The sequence below is a fragment of the Bidens hawaiensis genome, unplaced genomic scaffold, assembly GCF_021521415.1.
Source record: "Bidens hawaiensis isolate Kalapana, Puna unplaced genomic scaffold, B.hawaiensis_p1.1 tig00013942_1, whole genome shotgun sequence".
Taxonomy (NCBI): Eukaryota; Viridiplantae; Streptophyta; class Magnoliopsida; order Asterales; family Asteraceae; genus Bidens; species Bidens hawaiensis.
Window position 1 is genome coordinate 31,722 of NW_027492192.1, and position 24,091 is coordinate 55,812.

The 24,091-nt window shown below is 37.6% G+C and overlaps 1 pseudogene across 1 annotated transcript; it reads left to right on the top strand.

The window, feature by feature from the left end:
• Positions 1–14,718: 14,718 nt before the first annotated feature.
• Positions 14,719–23,104, top strand: LOC143545365 (putative CoA ligase CCL7; annotated as a pseudogene). The gene is made up of 6 exons (XR_013137417.1): positions 14,719–15,609; positions 20,304–20,493; positions 21,311–21,456; positions 21,583–21,650; positions 22,713–22,815; positions 22,921–23,104. The product of XR_013137417.1 is annotated as a putative CoA ligase CCL7 (transcript).
• The last annotated feature ends 987 nt before the right edge of the window (positions 23,105–24,091 follow it).

Genomic DNA, 24,091 nt, shown 5'->3' on the forward strand with positions numbered 1-24,091 from the left:
TAATAGATGAATGAAACAAATAAATAATTAACAAAAACAAACAAGTTATTCTAATAAAATATTGACAAAATAGCAAAAGTCGTCTTTTATATTTAATCATTTTTTCAGTGGACTTCATTTAGTAAAATAAATGACAGAAAACATCCTTTATATTTAGAAACTCTATCATATTATGTCATTTGATCCTGACCTAGTTAACTTTTCTAGTTAAATCTGGTCATGTGCTGAGCACATGAGGGTATTTTGGTCATTTTACTCTTGAAAATTTATCATCTTTAGATCAGTGAATGGCTCAGAGTTAATATTATTTAGACAAAATATGACAAAAGACGTCCTTTATGTTTGCACGGTTTTTCAATGAACGTCATTTGACAAACTTAATGACAGAGATATCCTTTATGCTTAAAAACTCTACCACGTTACGTCCTTTGACACTAACCCACTTAAGTATTTTCTTTAAATTTGGTCATGTGCAATGCACATGAGGGTATATTTGTAAATTTACAATTAATTTAATAATCAAAACTAAATTATAAAAACATATAAAACACAGTCACCACACACTCACATTCTCTCTCTCTTAACCACCACCATCACTAAACAACCACCGCCCGCTGTAACCACCGCCTGCCGTAACCACCGCCTGTCGTAACCACCACCACTTGTAAACACCACCTACCGGTCCCGTCGACGCCCCCATTACACCACCCACATCTACGCCTTGATCGCAGTCGTCCTCCTCCTCCTCCTCCTCTCTGTCTCCATCCTCTACCTCCGCCTGACCTCCCACCACCCCAACCACCACCACTCCGACCAACTCACCTTCGATCCCCTCCTAGAAGAAGCCGACCCAATTCCGGTGGGAGGATTATTCGGGTTGCGATTCCAATTCCGAAACTGGGTTTCATAATAATATTAATTTAGGGTTTGGTTCAGATGATGTTGTGTTGGATTATAATGTTAGGGCTAAGTTAGTTCAAGTAAAGGGTGTTGAGGATGCGCTTTTGTTGACGGTTGGGAATCGAGTTTCGCTTTTATGGAGGCGAAACTGGCGGTAATGGCGATTGATATGCGGAGGTGCGTCGCGGTACCATGGCTCCACGGGTGACGGTGGTGGGGTTTGTTTTGTCGCCTCGTACCATGGCTGATGATGGGTTTTGTGGGTTAAAGGTTGGATCTTGATGGGATTTCTTTGATGGGTTGCAGATGCGATGTGCAGTGGTGGTTTGGTGGATATTGTGGTGTAGAAAGGGAAATGAGTAGAGAGAGAGAGATTGATAATTATCTTTCTTATATCATAGATAACTAGATTAGGTACCCGTGTACAACACGGGTTTAACAAATGTAGTTTTATAAGTCTAAAATATTCTGAATATCAATAAAATAATAAAATGTCATGATAAACATTCAGAATATCAAATAATAATAAGTCAATATATTTTTTATTTTACTAATACATTAGTCACAAAATATGCAAAATATTGTATGATCGAACACAATATAAATGATATGATTATTCATGTCATGAGTAAAAATAAAGAATATAAAAATTGCTAAATTACATCAAATAAGGACAAAATTAAGTTACAGTCAATTTTTACAAAGTAACAGGTTGTGTCAATGTTTAAATTACAATTCATAATATGATACAATTAAAAAAAATATAAGAAACAAAATTACAGATAAGCAATAATTACATAATTATGTGTAAAACGTATACAATATTTGAAATTATACTCGTAACTTTTACCCTCATTGTTCCCGGCCCCAAACCAACAATACATATTGGCTTTTAATCAGTGGGTTAATATCCAATGCCAACATGGAATTAACCTTAAAACTTTCATATGTAGCCAATGCCCAAAACCAAATTAATATGGTCTTCACAACTTTCCTTTTCCTAATCCTATTTCCCAAATTAGGCTTATTATCACCTTTGTATTCAAAATAAGTATATACCTGATATCATATTCAGCTCTTTTGAGTTTTTATACAAACTGGAAAAAAAAATCAGCATATCCCAGCCAATCCTAAACACAGAGGCATTTGTACCCCAACAATTCAAATTTCCATTAAATTTTTAATTCCAAAATTTGCCCTTGTAAAATTTATAACCATCTCCATCATTTTTGTTGACTTTTTAGCACATTTACTTTGTCATTTTTATCGTACTTCAAAATTTGGAATTGGTTGTTAATAATGAACTCCACTTTGGAAGTTTTGAGTTTTGACCAGTATTAACAGGTCTTCAATAAGTAATTTGTCCATTTGATTTTCCATATAACCACCTATGTCTTTAATTCAGGTTTAAAAAAATTCATGTGAAGTTAACCAGTTAAACCAAAACATATATAGCTCCAAATTATAATTTATAAGCCCCGGACCCTTAGTTTAGAATAAAAAAAAAAGAGAATTTATTACCAGAGATGTGATAATTAACAATTGTAATGTAGAGAGTTCCAAGAGTTTGATGACTTCAGCGACGAACTCCGTATTTTGATTTAGTGTTACCTAGCTGGCAATTCATTTAACATGGTATATCAACTTGATGCCTTTAACATGATTTCAAAAGCCCGAAATCATTCAATTTAATATATGATTATAAATTTATAATAAATATCTAAAGATTAATGAAACTAATTAAATGTTTGTATCATTATACGCATTAAAATAGATTTAGAGTAACTTTTAACCAATTTGAGTTGTTTCCCTTTTCCACTAACCTGAGATAAAAAAGCATCCAAATAGGCTTGTATCCTCATTTTACCACAATGAGAGGAAAAATATACAATTCAGGCCTCAAGTGTTTCAAGTCAAATACTGCAATTTTGATAGAACAAGAGCAACAAACAACTCAAATGCAAAAGAAAACATATTATTCGGGGCTGCATACTTTAAAATTGACCCAGCCCATAATAATGTGTTAAGTATTTGAATTCTACAAACATATTCTCTTTGAATTTTAAATAAGGGTGTTCTCATTTGATTTTTTTTATTTTCCTAAATAATAATTTTTTTTAATAAAATTTGTAATATTTGTTTGTAACCAAGTATAATCAGCCCATACATAATGACCTTATATAAAATAATCAAGCCCTAAGATTACATATACCAAAAGAACCAAACGATGTGAAGAATTTGAAAGCCCATAACCAAATGATATAAATAAGTAACACTGAAATCTGAAGCCTAACATAACCTCAAACATATACATAAATCTTTTGTAAAACACAAAAAGAACATCGAATTGGTATATATGAACAAAAACTTGTATACAAAAGCCCTTTAGGTAAGTAACATAATCACATTTATACATGTATATAAATAATAAAAACCGTTTGTTTCTTTCTATGTGTTTTACATACTCAAGGAGACCCATACTTCAACAAAATCATAACTACACATACCTCTTATTTATAATGTTTAGTGAATGGCATAAACAAAATCATAATTAATAAAAGTCATATTCATTGATATACCCGATTGCCTACTGAATTATAAAGTTAAGTAAAATTAAAGATACTTGAATGAATAGCATAAGCAGGAATGCCCAAAAAGGGACTGCAAACATATAAATCTTACAAACTTTAACATATATCCGGCAAAGTTACTAATTAACAAACACAAAATTGATTTACTATCCATCAATCAATCAATCAATAACAATAAAAGAAACATGGACATCAATAATCGATAATAGATTATCAATAATGGATTCATAAAGCTTTATTTATTAGTTAAAAGTTTTATTAGAGGACACGCCAGAGCAATTAACAACAAAATATGTACCTTAATCGCCGTAGCAATCGACGGGACATGGACGAAAGTGTGTTATTATGATAGAAATCCTCAATTGAAAAATAGAAAACCAACCCCAATACTAATAGCCCCCAATTTGCTAAAGCATTAAATGAACAGAGGCTTCAATTTGAAAATACAAACACAACTTAAATTAAAAAAAAAGATTAATTTTCAAATCGTAGAATCAAGTATGCCTAAATAAATTCGTAAATCAACCTAATCGACTGAAACAAATGATTATGAACTGAATCCAAATTAAAAAAAAATAACGGCTAAACCTATAATGGCTAAACCTATATATTTAAATTAAACTGTGATAGTAATCGAAGAAAGGCATACCGACCGACATAAAAGTTCCGATTGAATAGTAACGATGGCGAGGAGAGGAAACTGGAAGGTGATTTTGAATATGGCCGGATCTGTGGTGGGAGGCGGTATCGATGAGACGTGGATGATGATGAAGATGATGATAAGATGGCGGAATTTGTGGTGGGCTGCAGATACACGATGAAGAAGATGATGTAGACATGTTGATGATGAAGATAGATTTAGGGGGGGTTCGGAAAAGATAAAATGGATGTTTTGTGAGATAAAATGGGTCGGATACCCGTTTTGGAGAGATGGTTTTAGAGAGGCGGGAAATGATGAGGGATAATGTGGTAAGGAGATGACACGTGGCATGAGGAAAGTTTTATTTATTTATTAATATAGATAAGATTACAAAAGTACCCTCATGTGCAAGACACATGACCAGATTTAACCAGATAAATTAACAGGGTTAGTGCCAAAGGACGTAACGTGATAGTGTTTTTAAGCATAAATGATGTTTTCTGTCATTAAGTTTGCCAAAAAACGTCCAATGAAAAACCTTGCAAACATAAAGGACGTCTTTTGTCATTTTGTCTATTATTTAATTTGCAATAGTAAAATGACCAAAATACTCTCATGTGCATGGCACATGACCATATTTAACGAGAAAAGTTAACTGGGTTAGGATCATAAAACATAATGTGATAGAGTTTTTAATGTAAAGAATGTTTTCTGCCATTTATTATGATAAATGACGTTCACGGAAAAAACGATTAAACATAAATGACGTCTTTTGTCATTTTTTTAAAAATATTTATCTTAATTAAACAATTACTACTTACAAAAAGAGAGAAACCAAATAGTAATCTAAATAAAACTAAACATAAAGTACGCAGTACATAGTTATTTGAATAAAATGTAAGTGGAAAGTAAACAATTTAAATGCCAAATGCAAATAGGAAAAATAAAAATATAGAATTCTTAATATAAAAATGAAAATAAAAGAATATCGAAATTTGAAGCTAACAGGGACAGTCGTGCAATGTCAATGTGGAGGGCCTCTAGAAGACCAAAACATCTACCAATAACTATTAACTACCCAGTTTTTGTCTTACTTTGGAGTCATGGCGAAAGTTGGGGAAAGCTACAGGAAATTAATATGAACAAGAATACTAGTTGTGTTGACTTGATTTAGTTATCTTTCTTGGATGTGTCATTCTGTGATTGTGCCAGTCACATAATTTTGCATTGTCACTCAAAATTCTGTTCTAAGGCTGATTGCACTTGCTATGTAAGGTAAGGGTATATTTGGTTACAAGTATATTTGAGGTAATAAAATGAATGATGAATGGAATGGAAGAATGAATAGAATAAACAAATGAATGAAATGAATTATTATAATTATTTTGTCTTCTTTGATTAACCTATAAAAATGAAATAAATTATTGCTTTATTTTGTTTGGTATAAAAAAATTGTATGAATGAAATAGAAAAGCACTTCTATCTAAAAACAAATTTTTTTTACCAAAAAAAAAGAAAAGAAAAAAATTGCAATGGCAACGTTAGTGGTTGTAACTCTAGCGACGAAGATGGTAATGGCGGTCAGGTGGAAAGGGCGGTGATTGTGGTGGTGGTGGGGGTGGAGGTGGCCAAGCGGTGGTAGCATTTGTAGTGATGGCGATGGTAGAGTGGTGGCGATGGTGGTGGCGGTGGTGGTCAGACAGCGACAGTGGTGGTGACGGTCATGGTCAGGCGATGACGGTGGCGATGATGGTAAGGTGGTGGGGGGCAGGGTCAGGTGGTGGTGGCGGCAATGGTAGTGGTGGTGATGTTGAGAAAGTAGGGTGAATGATGAATGTAATGAAAATAAAGAAGGGGATGTGGAAATGAATGGTTTTGATGGAATGAGATTTTATGTGTAATGGATGATTTCATTATATTGAGCAACCAAACACCACTTTTTTTATTCACATGCAATGAATCATTCTATTACTCATGCCATTCATGTATACCAAGCGTTACATAAGTGTTCAAGTTAAAGCATCACGCTATGTTATAGTCCCGTCTCTTTAACATCGAGGTGTGATTTAAAGACCATTTTCCATGTTAGAGCCCCACCCCTTTATCATCTGGGCCCCACAATGTGTTGAAAATCCCCCTTTGAAGCCCGTCAGATAGCGTGTTTCACTCGAGCTTCGAAAGAGAATCGGGTTAAAATTCCTGAACAGGGACGTGGCGGCTGTCGGCAACGTTAGAGATTCCGGAGACATCGGCGGGAACCTCGGGAAGAGTTATCTTTTCTGTTTAATAGCCTGCCCCTGGAAACGACTCAGTCGGAGGTAGGGTCCAACGGCTGGAAGAGCACCGCACGTCGCGCGGTGTCTGGTGCACCCCCGGTGGCCCTTGAAAATTTGGAGGACCGAATACCTCCCATGCCCGGTCGTACTCATAACCGCATCAGGTCTCCAAGGATGAAGCAAAGAAGTACCAGAGGGTGGTCTCTGTCTGTGTGAGACAAGGCATTCATGCTTGAAGACGGTGGGTACGTGATTTTTGGATTACAAGACACGAGAAAGAAGATAGAGATATGAAGCTACTGCCAAGGGGGAGTCTGTTGGTGCATGATGTAACACCCCGACCAAAGGCGGATTATACATCGGGGCGCCACATATTGTTTCATTACTCGTGACACTATTGGGTGTCAATATTTAATAAATATATTCATTCGCGCACAGCGCAACGTAAACACAAGATAACATAAATCATTATATTATAAGACAAAATATTCGAACAACAATAACTTGTCTTGATACATTTTAATCTAGGTCCAAAAGTAAAAACGTCCTACTTGTCCACAAGCTCCAAATGTAGCTACAGCAAACCTGAATATGTGTTAAAATAAACGTCAAACACTTGCGTGTTGGTGAGAAATCAAGTTTAATACAATACATAGATAACAATAAATCTGCGCGCAACATGTGTATGTCTGGTTTTCAACAAGGGTGTAATCCGATCGGGACCAACTCTAAGATTCATACTCATAGACTGCCAGTGCTCACAATTGAGCTCACAAACAAGAAAGACTGTGCAAGTGTAAACAAAAGAGAAAATCATAAACGATAGTTCTCCCGTGTTCATCTAATGGTACCATGAGAACTGCGGAATAGACCGACAAGACGGTTAATGATCCACACATACAAATAAACAGCCAAGTCTACGTCCTCAACACATGGGATACTGCGCGACTAAAGTTCATAAACAGTTTAAGACTCTAAGTTTGTACGAACACATGAACATCCCAAAACATTAAAATAAAAAGGGATTAGGTACGAGATTACTCACTTGATAAACGATGCGGTGTAAGATAAAGCAAGAACCAACTTTAAACAAGCACAAGTTAACCTATAAATAAGATTATTGTTTTAATGATTTGATTTAAGTCTTGATTATAAGTTAGCATAATTAATAAGTAAATTATTATATATAATATATATATTACCGGAAAAGCAGGGCAGAACAGGATAGAAGACGAAGGCAAAGAGAGAGGAGACGGCAGAGGAAGAACAACGGCAAGGAGTAAGAGAGAACAGGAGAGTTTAAGTGCTTTGTGTGTGTAGTGTTAGGAAATTAACATTATTATTTATAGGGAAACCCTAGGGAACACAATCCCTAGAAAAGGGGAAAAGATCTCCAAAAAGTAAAAGATTCCAAAAGCAAAATATATCAAAAGATATGGCAGCTGCAGGGGGCAAAGGAAAAGCTGACAGGTAACAGTAAATAGGCATGGGCGGGTCAGATAAAGGTACTGGTCAAGCATGGAAAAGCAGATCTCAAAAGATAATGTCAGTCACTTTTTCTGTCAACCAATGGGGTTGGTGCGCATGCTGCGCCAAAAGTGGCTTTTCAGACATAAGATAGGTCAGGTCAACAGCACAGAAGATAAGACAACACAAAAGTAAACGGCTGGATTAAACAGAAGAAAAGACTCAAAGGGGGTTAAGCGCGAGAAAGCTTGAGCGCGAAGGCAGACAGAACCAACCTTAACGCGTCGCGGGAAGAACTACATTTCTAAGCGCGCCGCGGGAAGAACTTCAATTCTAAGCGCGTCGCGAGAAGAACTATATTCCTTAGCGCGTCGCGGGAAGAACGGTATCCATAGCGCGCCGCGGGAAGAACTAAAATCCTTAGCGCGCTGCGGGGACAGTTCGTCTAGCGTATCGCAGTAACAGGTGGTCTTTACGCAGGCTTCCTTGTAAGGAGTCTGGCGCGTGGAGCTGCGCAGACAACCTTAGGCGGGAAGGAACAAGGACAGTTAGGGGGTTCAAGGCTTAAGGGCGGGACGGCGACAAGAGGGAAAAGAAGGCGGAAAGAGAGAAGAAGAGGGACGGGACGGCGGAAAAAAAGAGAGAGAAAGAGGCGGGAAGGAAAATATATTATTATTATTAAAAGTAAAGTATTAAGTATAGATAAATATTAAATCATAAAAGAAAGAGATCGGATCGGAGAAACGGGTACCTGGGTCGGGTCGGATCGGGGCAGATGTCACAGTCTCCCCTACTTTAAGAAATTTCGTCCCGAAATTTATCTCGAAGTAGGTTGCGCAGAGAACAGGTGCGGGTACTTGATCTTCATTTGATCTTCCCTTTCCCATGTAAACTCGGCTCCGCGCTTGGACTCCCAGCGAACTTTCACGATAGGGATGCGACTGCGCTTGGTTTGCTTAACCTCGCGATCCATAATCTCAACAGGCTTCTCAACGAAATGCATAGATTCATCAACTAGAACTTCATCAAGTGGAATGTGAAGGTTCTCGTCAGCTAAACACTTCTTGAGATTGGATACATGGAACGTTGGATGCACATTACTGAGCGCGGGCGGCAGGTCAAGTCTGTAGGCAACTTTTCCTATACGCGCGAGAATCTTAAATGGTCCAACATATCGAGGAGCAAGCTTACCTTTCTTCCCAAAGCGGACAACACCCTTCCAGGGCGACACTTTGAGGAGAACAAGATCACCAACTTGAAATTCGAGAGGCTTTCGCCTACGATCTGCGTAACTCTTCTGTCGGCTTCTGGCAGTCAGCAGATGATCACGGATCTTGGCGATTTTATCGGTTGTCTCTTGAACAAGTTCGGGTCCTGTGATTTGAGCTTCACCCACTTCGCTCCAACAAATCGGGGAGCGGCACTTACGACCGTAAAGTGCCTCAAATGGGGCCATACCGATACTGGAATGATAGCTGTTATTATAAGAGAACTCGATCAAAGGCAGGTGCGAATCCCAATTACCTCCAAAATCAAGAACACTAGATCGGAGCATATCCTCAAGAGTTTGAATAGTTCGCTCAGACTGACCGTCAGTCTGAGGATGATATGCCGTACTCATGTCCAAGCGAGTTCCTAGCGCAGATTGGAGAGATTTCCAAAAGCGAGATATAAAACGGCCATCGCGATCGGATATGATGCTCAAAGGAGTACCATGGCGGCAGACAATTTCCTTGACATAAAGCTGCGCGAGTTGCTCAACACGGTAGTTTTCACGAATGGGCAGAAAGTGAGCAGACTTAGTCAAACGATCCACTATTACCCAAATGCTATCATGTTTGCATGCTGTCAAAGGTAACTTGGTAATGAAATCCATCGCTATACCTTCCCATTTCCACGTAGGAATTTCTGGTTGTTCGAGCAAACCAGATGGGCGTTGGTGTTCAGCTTTTACCTTAGAACAAGTCAGGCATTTAGCTACGAACACAGCAATATCCTTTTTCATACCGGGCCACCAATAAGTAATGCGCAAATCCTTGTACATCTTATCAGCGCCGGGATGAATAGAATACCGAGATTTATGCGCTTCACTCAGGATATCAGCGCGAAGATTCTCATCAAAGGGAATCCAGATGCGATTGAGATAGCAGAGAATTCCACTCAGATTAGGGACAAAGTGCGCTTCCGCGCCACACGCTAACTCGGCGCGAAGGTTATCATTACTGATGGATGCGCGCTGCGCGTCGCGAATGCGTGATTCAAGATTGCTCTGAATCGGCGCAAAGTGAAGCTGCGTGCGCGGCAAGATACAGTTAAGCTGGCTGGGTTTACGGCTGAGCGCATCAGCTACCACATTAGCCTTACCAGGATGATACCGGATCTCACAATCGTAATCGCTGATGAGTTCGTTCCATCGGCGTTGCCTCATGTTAAGTTCCTTCTGATCAAAGATATGCTGAAGGCTTTTATGGTCAGTGTAGAGGATACACTTAGTACCATAAAGGTAGTGTCTCCAGATTTTCAAGGCAAAAACAACTGCGCCTAGTTCGAGGTCGTGAGTTGTATAATTCTTCTCGTGAACCTTGAGTTTCCTTGATGCGTAAGCGATAACCTTGCCTCGTTGCATAAGAACACAACCGAGACCTTGGTTGGATGCATCGCAATACACGACAAAATCATCATTACCCTCAGGTAGCGCAAGAACAGGAGCTTCACACAACAAACGCTTGAGCGTCAGAAAGGCTTCTTCTTGCTTCGAGCCCCAAATATACGGTTTACCTTTGTGCGTTAGAGCTGTTAAAGGCAAAGCGATCTTCGAGAAGTTCGAAATGAAGCGCCGGTAATAACCAGCTAAGCCCAGAAAGGAACGGATTTCGGTAGGAGTGGATGGCGTAATCCAGTTCTCGATTGCTTCAATCTTGGATGGGTCGACATGAATACCCATCTTGTTCACAACATGGCCAAGAAACTGTACTTCATCAGACCAGAATTCACACTTGGAGAGCTTGGCAAAGAGCTGCTCGGTTCGAAGCTTTTGCAACACCAACCGAAGATGTTGCTCATGCTCGGCCTTGGTTTTGGAATAAATCAGAACGTCATCGATAAACACAATCACGAATTTATCCAAGAAAGGCCTACACACCCGATTCATTAGATCCATGAAAACGGCGGGTGCGTTGGTTAAACCGAAGGACATGACCAAGAATTCAAAATGGCCATAACGAGTTCGAAAAGCAGTCTTCGGAACATCTTCATCGCGGATGTAATAAGTAATCACCATATTTTGATGTAATAATATGATATGTATATATATATATATATATATAATTATGCAAATCAATATCATGAATATCAACAATTAAATATTAAGCAAATAATAAGAAAATATTTGGCGTCGTTTGACCACAGCCTAGTGAATCGGGCTTTGGCTACTAAGACGAAATAAATACAAGTAATGGTGTCGGTTGACCATTGCCTAGCGAATCGGGCTTTGGATACTGAGACGGACTATGATCATACTTTACTGTGATTATGATGGACCTCTCCGAATGCGATAAATAAATAAATGAGCACGTAAGCAATTAGCATATAAACATTCAATTGAACAGCAACACAATACTTGAGATGCAAGTGATGTAATTTAGATACATAAAATTATTATAAGGTACGCATAAGGTCCCCAAATAGTTTAAAATCTGTAAAATAGGGGAGTGATTACTCACCTTAATATTAAGGCGAGTTAAACGATAAAATAAAGATATTAAACGAGTCACGAGCCTTAAGTGAGCTGACTGATTCGACACAAACATACCTGGAATTTTGAGACAATAAACTATAATTAAAAACGAGAACATAGCCGTTGGAATCATATTAAACGAATGTATAAAACTCTAGTTATGAGATTTTAACTATTTAAGCAAGATGGTAGTATTCAGAATCCAAACTTCAATTCGGAAGTCGGGTTCTAACCAATTCACTCAAATTTTCAAAACAAACATAAATGTCTTCTGGCCCGAAAGCTAATTCCGATCAGAAGATAGAGAAATCAGACAGTCAAATATTTTGACTATTATGCCCTAATGCGGGCCGGAAAGCAATTGACCGAAAAAACACTATCAATCAGTAAAATTGATTGAGAGATTTTGTTAGTTAGATAAAAATAAATGTTTTTCATAAAGGAAAGATAGGAATAAGACGAGTCAAAGAGTATTGAACACCAAAGTCTAGATGAAAGAACTTGAACAATCATATGAAATTGATAAAGGAGAAGAGGGATTTAGAGATTAAGAGATGGCGGCTGATGTTTTAAATAATATTAGAGGTAAGAGTATGGACATGTTATAATATTATTTCACATATTTTGAGGCATAAGTTTTCAGGATTTTGGTCAAAAAAATAGTCTCTGTACTTTTATAAATGTGATTTTTAGCCGTTTTAAGTGATTTTAAGGATTTTTAAGAGTTGTTTGACGAGTTTGAAAGTTAAAAAAATGTAAATTAAGTTTAACCAAGTTAAAAACTAATAAATATAAAATTTAAATAATTCGAAAGATCCGAATTATATTCCAAGTCGGGTTAAACATAAATGAATTCAAATACGAAAAACCCAAGATGTTACAAATACATCTGCAAATTTTAACTTAAATAAGTGAATAACAAACCACATAATCCAAAATACAAATCCTTAACAAATTATGTAAAATTGATCAAAGATGAAATGTTTTCTTGTTAGGCCATGTGTAGTGGGCGTGAGCTCGGGCGAGAAATGGGCGCGAAGGGGCTAGAACACCGCCCCCCCCCCCCCCCCGGCGATTATTGGGCGAAAAGGGGAGGGGCGGGTTGTTTTTGTCGCCGAATGGTTTAGAAAATAATAATATCATATATAAATGACCGTTGACAACGGTCAAATGTAAAAAAAAATAATTAATTTAAACAATATATATATATATATATATATATATATATATATAAACATACACCTTTCTTCTCCATTTTATACACAATTCATACTCAAATTCTTACAAAAAAAATTAGCAAAATGAATTCTAGAAACAACCCGAACCAACCGAACTACCAATTTCCTACTTTCGGTCAAACGTATGGTTCGCAATCGAACCAACCGAACTTACAATGGAACTCGATGAACCTAAACCAACCGAGCTATCCGTTTTAATTTTCCGACACGAACCTAAACATGTACGCCAACTATCTCAGCCCCCAAAACACAATGCCGGGGTTCGGGTCTACACCGCCGGAGTTGGTGGCGGAGACGCAAACGGCACGGGCCTCCGGTTCAAGCAAAAAGGCGACCCGTAAACACAAAAAGAAACAACCGGGGGAGCCGACGGCGCAACGTGATCCATACAAGCATTGGAGCGAGTAGGAGGAGGTGGCCCTTGCAAGGGCTTGGGTCGTCATTTCGGAGGATTCCAACGTCGATAAGTTTTTAAATACTAAGTATTTATTAAAAATGCATTTAGTGTTTATTAAAATGTATACTAATTGTGACAAATAATTTTAATTTGTAGCTAACTTTCAAGCCACCGGGGTGTTTTGGAAGAAAGTCTTTGAAGCTTGGCTCATGATAAACAATAAACCCGAATACTACCAGGGAAAAGAAGTGGTTAAGCCCACTGGAAGGGTCTTAACGCCGATTGTCAAAATTTTTCCAGGATAATTAACCGGTTGCAGGGGTCCGGCTGGCGTAGCGGGCATAACGACGTCGACATTATAACTCAAGCCTTGAGAGACTTTCGAGCTCAGGGCCAAACTTTTGAGCGGCCCGGGAAACCGTTCAAGTATTTGAATTGTTGGGAAAAACTACGCGGTTGCTCAAAATGGAACGGGGCACCAACCATTCCGGTCGCCCGACAAGCCGGCTCATCCCGGCCTTCAAAAAATTCGAAGACATCGTCGTCGATAAATCCGAGAACACCAAACACACCATCCGATGCTCGTAGCTTCTTCCTGGACGACACGATTAATTTAGCCGACGAAGACGAAGAAGTAGAGGAGTTGCCTCGACCACGCGGGAGATCCGAGAAAAAATAAGGGTGAAGGTTCGTCGTCAACACGATTCAATACGGCGCTCGATGAAATAAACGAGTTGGTCGGTCGTTTTGAAACAAATGCCACGGTAATAGGAAACGACCTTCGAGCATCCAACAAACAACAAAAAAAGCTGAATCAGACGTTGGAATTGCGTCAATGAAAAACGACTACGAATCCCTCAAAGCAGAGGGGTTTCACGAGGAAGCCGCATTATTGTTTCAACGATGACGTGAAAAATGCGCGAATATTACGGATATTAGTTTCTTTTTTTTAGTTATGTTTTTCTTTTTAATTTTTTTCTTTAGTTATGTTTTTTTTTTTAATTTTAATGTATTTTTATTTAATTATTTAAATAAATTGGTTCTTATTTATTTAGTTTAATTATAAAAAGAAAATAATAAAAATATATACTGTGAGTCTAATTTGTATCCCTTACACCATTACACCTCAAAAACAAATTCTCATTACTTGCTGACTGGGCGCCACGTGTCACAGTTCGCCCCCATTTGTAAGATTACTTGCTCCTCCACTACGCATAGCCTTAAAGATAGATACGTACCTTTCTAAGATTAATTGAGCAATATGTATGATTATTAGTTTTTCATGAGTTAAACGGTTGAACCATTAATGAAAGAAAAAGACCGTTGAAACTTGAAAGATAAGTTTTCTTCCTTACCTAAATGAACCACCATTGTACAAATCTCTCTCTAAAGTGTTTATATCTTAATACTTTTCCAAGACCGCCAAACCAAACTCCACTATCTTCTAATCTTCTTCCTCAATCATATTCATCTTCAACAACAATCAATAATGGCAGAAGCTAACTGCTACAACCCTTCAACCGGAATCTACACCTCCCCGCGGGCAGCGGTCAGCCTCCCACACTCGCCAAACACCTCCATCGTCGAGTACCTCTTCCGCAACCTCGACGCTCACTCCGAGTCACCCGCCTTAATCGACCCCTACTCCCACAAAACCATCACCTTCTCCCAGCTCAAACAACAAATCTCAGAACTCGCCCATGCACTACACCACACGTTCAACGTCTCCACTGCTAATCCAGTTTACACCGTCAACGAACTCTCGCACCAAATCAACGATTGTTAACCTAAACTCATCATCACCGTTGACCAGTTGTACCCTAAGGTCAAAGGATTCAATCTGCCTATACTTAACTTAAACAACTATTCAGATATAATCGATAAATCACGTCACAAAGCCCTAATATCTCCGTCTGTGTCCCAAGACGACGTGGCAACGATCCTGTACTCCTCCGGGACAACCGGACTGAGTAAAGGCGTGGTGTTGACTCACCGAAGCATAATTGCTACCGCGTTATTGGCGACTTCGGATCAAGAGCTTTACAATGAAGGGAGGAGTGTGTTTATAATAGTGGTCCCGTTGTTTCATGTGATGGGAATGATATCGTTCGGGTACACGCAGTTGCAATGCTTGTTGTGATGGTGAGATTTGAGCTGCAGAAGGCGCTGGATGCGATTCAGAGGTATCGGGTTACGCATTTGTACACTGCGCCTCCGGTCGTGTTGGCGTTGGTGAAGAATCCAAGTGTGGTGAGTAGGTATGATACGTCGTCGTTGAGGGAGATTGGATCGGGTGCTGCGCCTTTGGGGAAGGATGTGATGGATGAGTGTTGTAAGGTTTTTCCTCAAGCGAGTGTTTTGCAGGTGAGTTAGTTATGAACTGATAGATTAATTGGATTCATTTTGAATAATTGATTAATTTGGATTGATTGTTGAATATGATTATTAAGTGATCTAGTGATACTGAATGATAGATTGAAAATTATGTTTAGTTAGTACTTACGGTCAAAGGCTATACGCACACAACTGACAGTTTATACGAGTGGTATAACCTTATATGGCCCGTTTAATAAGTAGGGTGGTACCCTTAGGTACCTTAGTGGTCCAAATTAGTTGGTTCGGGTTCGTTCAAACCTGGTCAACATCAGGTATTTAGCTCTAATTGGTTCAGGTTGAAGCCGGTTTTTTAGAAGAAAAGGATCAGTTAGGGTTGAAGGCGGGTATAACTGGGTCTGTTTCACTGATTGGGTTAATTAACTGGTTTCAACAGAGGAGTTCTTGAACCGACTAACAACTCTGCAGTTTCTGGTCTCAAATCGTGTTCGGTTAGGGTTAAAAATAGTTCCTGATCTCAACCTGTTCTTTGTTTTTTTGTTGACCTAGAATTCTACTAGGTAGGGACCTCTGGGCACAATTCTTTTGACTTTAGACATGATCATGATATAAGGTTAGTCTAACTTTGTTTGTTGTTTTATAATGTGGTCCAACACAAATAAATTTAGAAATATAAAACGGTCTTAAAAGTTTTTCTCATACGAAACTTTTCTTCTGTCTTGACTTGAGACGGTCTGGCCGGAAAAATGGGCATTGGGGCCAGTTTGAAAAGCTTAGTTCCAAGGTTGGTTTAGCCTGAAAGCTCAGTTAGATATTAAATGTTCTCAGGGTGTATGTTAGCCTCCTAGGCCCGGTTAAGACCGGTTTTTGCTTCCTGAGCTTGATTAAGATTTCTCTTGACTTCCTAGGCCCGTTTAAGACTGAAGCCCAGAAATGTTTGGAAGCCCAATTCTTAGACCTGGCCCCTGAAGCCCGAAAGCTCGGCTGCTCGGCTTAGAGGTGGACAACAAAACCGGTTCCTGGAACCGGTTCGGTGGAACCGAACCGGAACCGAACCGGTTCCTACCCGTTTTTCGTAGGAACCGGTTCGGTTCCGTTTCAACCCGACGATCCTGGACCGGTTTGACATTTTTGGAGGTGGACCGGGTAGGAACCGGAACCGAACCGGAACCGGTTCTGGAACCGGTTCGACCGGAACCGGTTCGGAACCGGTTCGGAACCGGTGGAGTAGTTCTAGCCGTTGGGAAACGGTTTTATGGCCGTTTTTTTGACCGTTGGGGTCAAAAATGGCCGTTTTTTTGGCTCCCCAAACACCCCACTACTAGTATAAATAGGTATTTGGTGTAATGGGTTCATCACAACACTCAAAACGCAAACCCGAACGCAAAAAAATACAAAAAAACGCTATTACAACGTTCTGAGTTCTCTAATATCTTGTTTTCTCTTCTTCTATATTCATATTTGTTGTTATGGCTGCCTCACAATCATCGGTTGGTCAAGGTTCCACCGCCGGACCAAGTTTCGTTCGTATTGTACCTCATAATCGTAATCAAGAGATTTGGTGCAATTGGGATTTGGTTGAATTGAGTGACCATTCATTGAAGGCTCGGTGCAAGTTTTGTGGGATTTATTTAAACCCACTTTCGAATTCAAATTTGAAGAAACACATTGAAAGACCGTATTGCAGGGCGTTGAAACAGAACGTCGAGTCGCAACAAACGCAAATGGATAGTGAAGGCGGAATATTTACATACCAAATTGATCGAGTTCAAGATCGTATGGCGAAGTTTGTGATTCAAGAAGCTTTGCCGTTTAGCCACTTCGACAACCCTCGCTTAACCGCCATGATTCGAGATACGCTTCAACCACAATACACTCACGTAAGTCGTCATACTCTTAAACGTTATTGTTTAAAATTGTGGAAGAAGGCCAAAGAGGTACTAATTGCATATTTTCAAAATATAAATACGGGAATAAACTTAACTAGTGATGTTTGGTCGGCTCCACATGGTCTACCCGAATCTTATCTTTCCGCTCATTTGGTAGACCCGTCATCATGGGAAATGATGAAACGCACCATTGCTTTCGAACTCTTTGAGTATCCACATACGGGAGATAATTTGTTTGAAATTTTAGATTATGTTATAAAAACTTATAAACTAGAAAATAAAATATTTTCAATTGCATTTGATAACGCGTCGAATAATACATCGGCGGTTGATAAATTAAAATTAAAATATACGCCGATTTGCAATGGTGTATTTTTTCACTCAATGTGTGTTGCACATATCATTAATTTAATCGTGCAATACGGACTTGCTTCGGATGAGGTTACATCGGTTATAAACGATTTTAGAGTAATGCTACATGAAGTTTTTAAGAAAAGTAAAAAAAGACAAATGGATTATAGAAAATTTTGTAAAGATACGGGAAGAAAAGCTTTGGGAGCTAATTGGGATGTACCTCATCGATGGAATTCCACTTGCATAATGTTTCAAAGTGCTTTGAAACAAAGAGAAACTTTACAAATGTTTCATTCTAGTCTTGCCGAGAATGATTTGGCAATCCCCTTTTCAAATGAGAAATGGGAAATTATCAATGACTTATCGACTTTTCTTGAAGTTTTTAAAACATCAACTACGAAACTATCGGGAACGTATTATCCGACAAGTCCCTTGGTTCTTTCGGAGTTATTTTTAATCGTTAACAATCTTAAAGAATTTGAAAATAAAAGTCCAATGTTTTCAAACATCATATTACCAATGAAGTTTAAATTAAAAAAATACTTTCTTGAATTGCCACCGATTTTTACTTGCGCCGCCGCTTTAAACCCAATGTTAAATGTTACGGGGGTTGAATGTGTGATAGACGAAATTTTTTCAGCCTTAGATATGCATGAAGTTGACCCAAACTTTTAAACAGAGGCACAAAATGATTTTAACTTGAATTTTAAATTTATGTATGACTTTTATATAAATAAATATGGGTCAAACATACACACGCCTACGCCGGGGGGTCTTCATCAAGTTCAAGTGCTACTAGAGTACGAGACCCCATGATTAGCCTTATGAACACCGTTTGCAACGTAACGGCTAAAAAACAAAGGGGTAACACCCCTTCAAGCGAACTAGGAAGGTATAGTGCATATGATTTCTCTACCGGTTTATCCGAAGAGGAATATGGCACTTTTGATGTTTTGGCTTGGTGGAAGGTAAAGGAAACCGAGTTTCCGATTCTTGCCACCATGGCCCGTGATTTACTAACCGCCCAAGCTTCTACGGTAGCTTCGGAATCTGCTTTTTCTCTTAGTGGCAGGGTAATATCGGTGAGAAGAACAAGACTGAATTCGGAGTCGGTGGAGATGTGCATTTGCTTGAAGGATCACTTGGACTCAATCGATCGTGTTCAACACGTAACCACTCTGGAAGACGAAACACCACTTGATGTTCGAGTGCACGACGAACAAGAAGGCGTTTCTACAAGTAATTCTGATGAATAAGTCGCCACTCAATAATTACGACGAACAAGAAGGCTTTTCTAGAAATAATATGTCACAACTTTATATTTATAAGTTTAATGTTTTGTTAGTTTGTTTTTGAATATTTTAAAACATGTAACCTTTTTTTTTTGAACTTCTTAAAGTAAATAAAATGAATTTTATGTTAATTGTTTTTTTTATTTAACATGTTATACAAATACGAATCGTATAACACCGCTCTTGATTATAATTCAGCATTTGACTTGCGTAAGCCAAAAGACTATAATACATAGCAAACTCAACAAATGTAACACGATACAGATTTAAGTTCACCATTACACGATACACGATACAGACTAATCAATTCAAACAAGCTGACACTCATAGCATTAAGTTCAATATGTTGTTTACCATTGCTCTGTGGGTGAACAACAAAAGTAGCATGAGCCTCTTCAGAAATCAGAAGAACACAAATCATCACCTACACAAGCAGCGGAAACGAAAAACGAAAAAAAAAATATATTTTACACTGTAACCGGTTGGAACCGGTTACAGTGTAAGAACCGGTTTAAGAACCGGTCAGAACCGGTTCCACCGGTTCCGGGTCCGAGGGTTGGGGAACCGGTTCGGTTCCCTAACCGGTTCGACCATGGAACCGGTTTAAACAGTGATGTTGACTAATGGAACCGGTTCTGAACCGGTTCCGATTCCTTTGACCAACCCGATTTGATCACCTTTAGCTCGGCTGACGGTCTTTAGGCCCATACGACTGCTTTTAAGATATATTTTTTGTAACTTTAGGGTGGTTGTTTATATAATATATTTGAGGCATTTCCCTATAAATTAAGTTTATTTTTATTATTTAAAAACCAATTTTACCTTTTTTTCTATATTTGCTTTATCTTATGAGAAAAGGCTCGAAAAAGGCCTGGGCCTGAAAAGAACTGACTAGGGCTGATCAGAGGCCCAATAAGCCCAACTATTTTTTTTTTTATAAAAACTGGCCTTTTCTGGCCCATTATTTTTGGGACCATTTTGGACCGAGCCCGTGGTCATGCCCGGTATTTGTGCCACTCTAGCCAAACCCCCATAGTCTTGTATGATGCTCTTAATTATTAGTTCATACCTCCACATAAAAATAAATACTTAATTGCATGCCATTGTCATCTATTTGTTAAAAAATTAAGAGAAATTTAATTTTAAATTGACCTTATAAATTACTTGGAACTTTTTATTATTTTTGTAGGGTTATGGGATGACGGAAACCGGTGGGATTGTATCAATAGAGAACCCAAGGGTCGGGTCCAGTCGTTCGGGTTCATCAGGAACACTTTGTCCTGGAGCAGAAGCTAAAGTTATACATATAGAAACCTTAAAACCTCTCCCCCCTAACCAGTTAGGTGAAATATGGGCCCGTGGCCCGAATTTCATGAAAGGTAAGTGATTAACTTTATTTTAATAATTTTTTCACCAACATCAGTACAAGTGCGAAAACAGGCAAAAGTCAAACGGGCTGGATAATCGGTCAAAACAAGTAGTTTTTAATGCAGCCTGAGTACTTGACTCTAGTGGTGTGCAATGGTTTTATGAACTGAGCTTTGCATACCCATAGTTGAGTAACACTTTTGGTCTAGAAAGTAGCTATTTTATAAACAAATAATTGTATCAAATATGAATAGTGATTTAGGAGGTTTTATGCAATTTTAAATTAAACTTTGGCCGCCTGTTAACTCTTGCTCTTTTGTTTGACCCACGGGTGTAAGAGAGCTGAGTGTAGCCCAAGCTCATTTAACTTACGACAGCGTGAGTTTGAGTTCGTGCCTCAGCTTGTTTATTATGTATTAATTAGTTTATATATTTATAAATATTTTTATGTACACTTTAATTATAATATTTATATTTAACATAATATGGTTATTTTTTTATCATAAAATTATATATAATAATATTTATTATATGAATATATTAAATAAAAGTTATATAAGTTTAGGCTCACGAACTAGCTCAGGGCTCGATAAGTGAAGCTTGGCCTCATTTATTAGACAACTTATTTTTAGGCTTGAGTTCGGGCTCGATCTCGTTTAAGCTGGATTCGGTTTGTGTTTTTAACGAGCTGATCTTGAGTAGCTCACGAGCGGTTTGGCTCGATTACACCCAATAATAACAAAACTGGGTTGACCCTATCATTAGTAAATGGGTCAAAACTGCCACCTCTTACGAATATTGCGATCAGTATGTTTATATTTTTTACAGAATATTTTCATAACAAAGAAGCCACAGAACAGACGATAGACAAAGAAGGTTGGTTGCACACGGGTGATCTTGGTTATTTTGACGAAGAAGGACGAATATATGTTGTTGATCGTTTGAAAGAACTTATCAAGTATAAAGGCTATCAGGTAATTGCATTCTTACACAGGTTCGGGTCAAAACGGGTCAATTTTGATACAGGTTGACCTGCAAACACTTTTTGTCTAATTTTTTGTTTTATGAAAACAATAATTTAACAACCAACTTTTCTGCAGGTAGCACCTGCAGAGCTTGAAGGGCTGCTTATGAGTAATCCTGAAATCATGGATGCTGCAGTCATCCCGTAAGTAATGGATCATGTTTTTGCTCTATCACTTTAAATAATTGTAAAATAGAAACAAATTATATTTTGTTTTACCGGTCCTAGCAAGAAGTTACATTTTATTAGGCCTGTAAATGAATCAAACGTTCAATGAACAGTTTGTGAACTGTTCAGCATGAAGTTCGTTTATACATGCTTATTTGGTAAATGAATGAACATGAAAGAAATGCTTGTTCAGTTAGTTAAACTACGGACATGAACATATGTTTCGTTCATTTGAACGTTCGATTATGTTCACCTATTTAAGTTCATTTACATTCATGTATGTTCGTTAGTGCACATTTGTTTAAGTTTGTTCGTTATTATATTCATCTAAACTTTTTTGGCCCATTACAACTTAGTCTAGTTTCTACACATTACTTTTAACTAATTTTAGCTTAGTTATGTCTGTTCATCTATTTTCAGTTGTGTTTAGTCATTTACGTTCATGAACCATTCGTTTATATTGTTAACGAACGAACATGAACGAACACGAACAAACATGAGCATGCTCATTTTCATAACAAATGAACACAAACAAGAAAACCCCATTCATTTAACTGTTTGTGTATAATCATGAGTGTGCTCCGTTCATGTTCATTCGGTTCGATTCGTTTACAAGTCTACATTTTTATTACCTGTCGCAATGAATGTGTCGTTCATTTAATAGCACGACCTGTAACATGTCAATCTTTGATGATCTTTACTGATATGAAGTGACATATAATAATTATTCTTAAATATAAATTGAAGAAATGACCATTTTTATAAACATGTAACTAAATATTAAAAAAAAAATAAGAACAATTTTGCATATGTGTCATCAATCAGTGCCAGATCAGCAATTTACTGGTAAAATCAGTTAAAATAAGGCAGGTTGCTCATCCAGCTACTAAAATGCAACTTGGTTTCTACTTTTTTGCTCCTAAAAACTAAGTTAGATGCTAAAACCAGCAAAAAGTGTAATAGTTACTTCTATTTCATGCAGTTTTCCCAAGTTAAGAACTTCCAAATTAAATGAAAACATTTCTTTAATTGTTGTAGATACAACGATGCGGAAGCAGGTGAAATTCCAATGGCATACGTTGTACGTAAACCTGGAAGCTCAATTACTGGTGAACAGGTTCAAGATTTTATTGCAAAACAGGTACAAAAGCTAGAAAAAATAAATATCGTAAACTACTTTTATATTTAAAACTAGAGAAAATAAATATTTATATATTCAATGAGTAATCTATTTATATTTTCTCAGGTTGCACCATTTAAAAGAATAAGAAAGGTAGCATTTACCGACGCTATTCCAAAATCCGCAGCAGGAAAGATTTTGAGGAGGGAGCTTAGACAGAAAGTTCAATCTAAACTCTGAAGCTTCTTGTATATGTATCTATGTAATGCAAGTGCATGTAATAATAATGGTAAGGGAGTTTATTATATTTATATATCCATTCTTTGCGCGAATAAGTTTCATTTAGGGAAAATGTCACCAGATAGCTGGCTAGTAATAAGTTTTGTATTTGTTTCTTTAAGTTACATAGTTGCATTTCAAAGTTTGATGTATATTTTTGGCTCCGCGGGTTTCATTTCAAATTCTAAGGCCGTTAAAGAAGTACGGATGCTCGTTAGGTTACATCAAACGAAATAAACAAATAAAAATAGATGGTATATTTGTTTAACCTGGAAGTACATTGATAAGCTAAAGTATTGTAGCTTTTGAACACTCAAAATTAGCAGTTTCTGTTTGTAACAACTGGTTGCATCCTAGCAAGCACTAATGCTTTCAAAACTGTTTTTAAAACTGAACCGGCAGTTTTGGTGTTCATTGGTTCAAGCGACGGTTCAGTAAAAGTCAAGTCACTGGTTTTTTTTTGTTTCTGGTTGGCTTCAAATTGGAGGGTTCGTTTGTGTTTGGTCAATTAGCTCGTAACCAAACCGATAATACTATAATGGTCCCGGTTGGGTCTGATGATTTTCAAACAATGACAAGTACTTGTGAATAAAAGTACTTGGCCACACAACATGCAGTAGATGGACTAAAACAAGTTTTTTTTAATGCAGCTGCATCCTTTCTTGTATATGAATTCATTAGAAGTTGAAATTAATATGATCAAATTACATTAAGAAGTCCAAAAAAAATGAGCTTCTTTATTTTCATCTCTTATTTCGAGTTGAATATTATTGGCGCGTTATTATAATCTTGAAAACTCATTGTTGTTTAGCTAACAAAACTTTTTTTTTTTTTGTAATTATATAAGTTATCATGTTAATCATATAAAATATATAAGAATAAATAATGTACCAAGGGAAAGGTTAATTTTTAAGCTTTAGTGTAATAAATAATGTTATACAAAATAAAGTATAAGTTAGAACCAAAATTACACCAAGACTTTAATAATGCATGGAAACTCTTTGATTGTTAAAAAAAG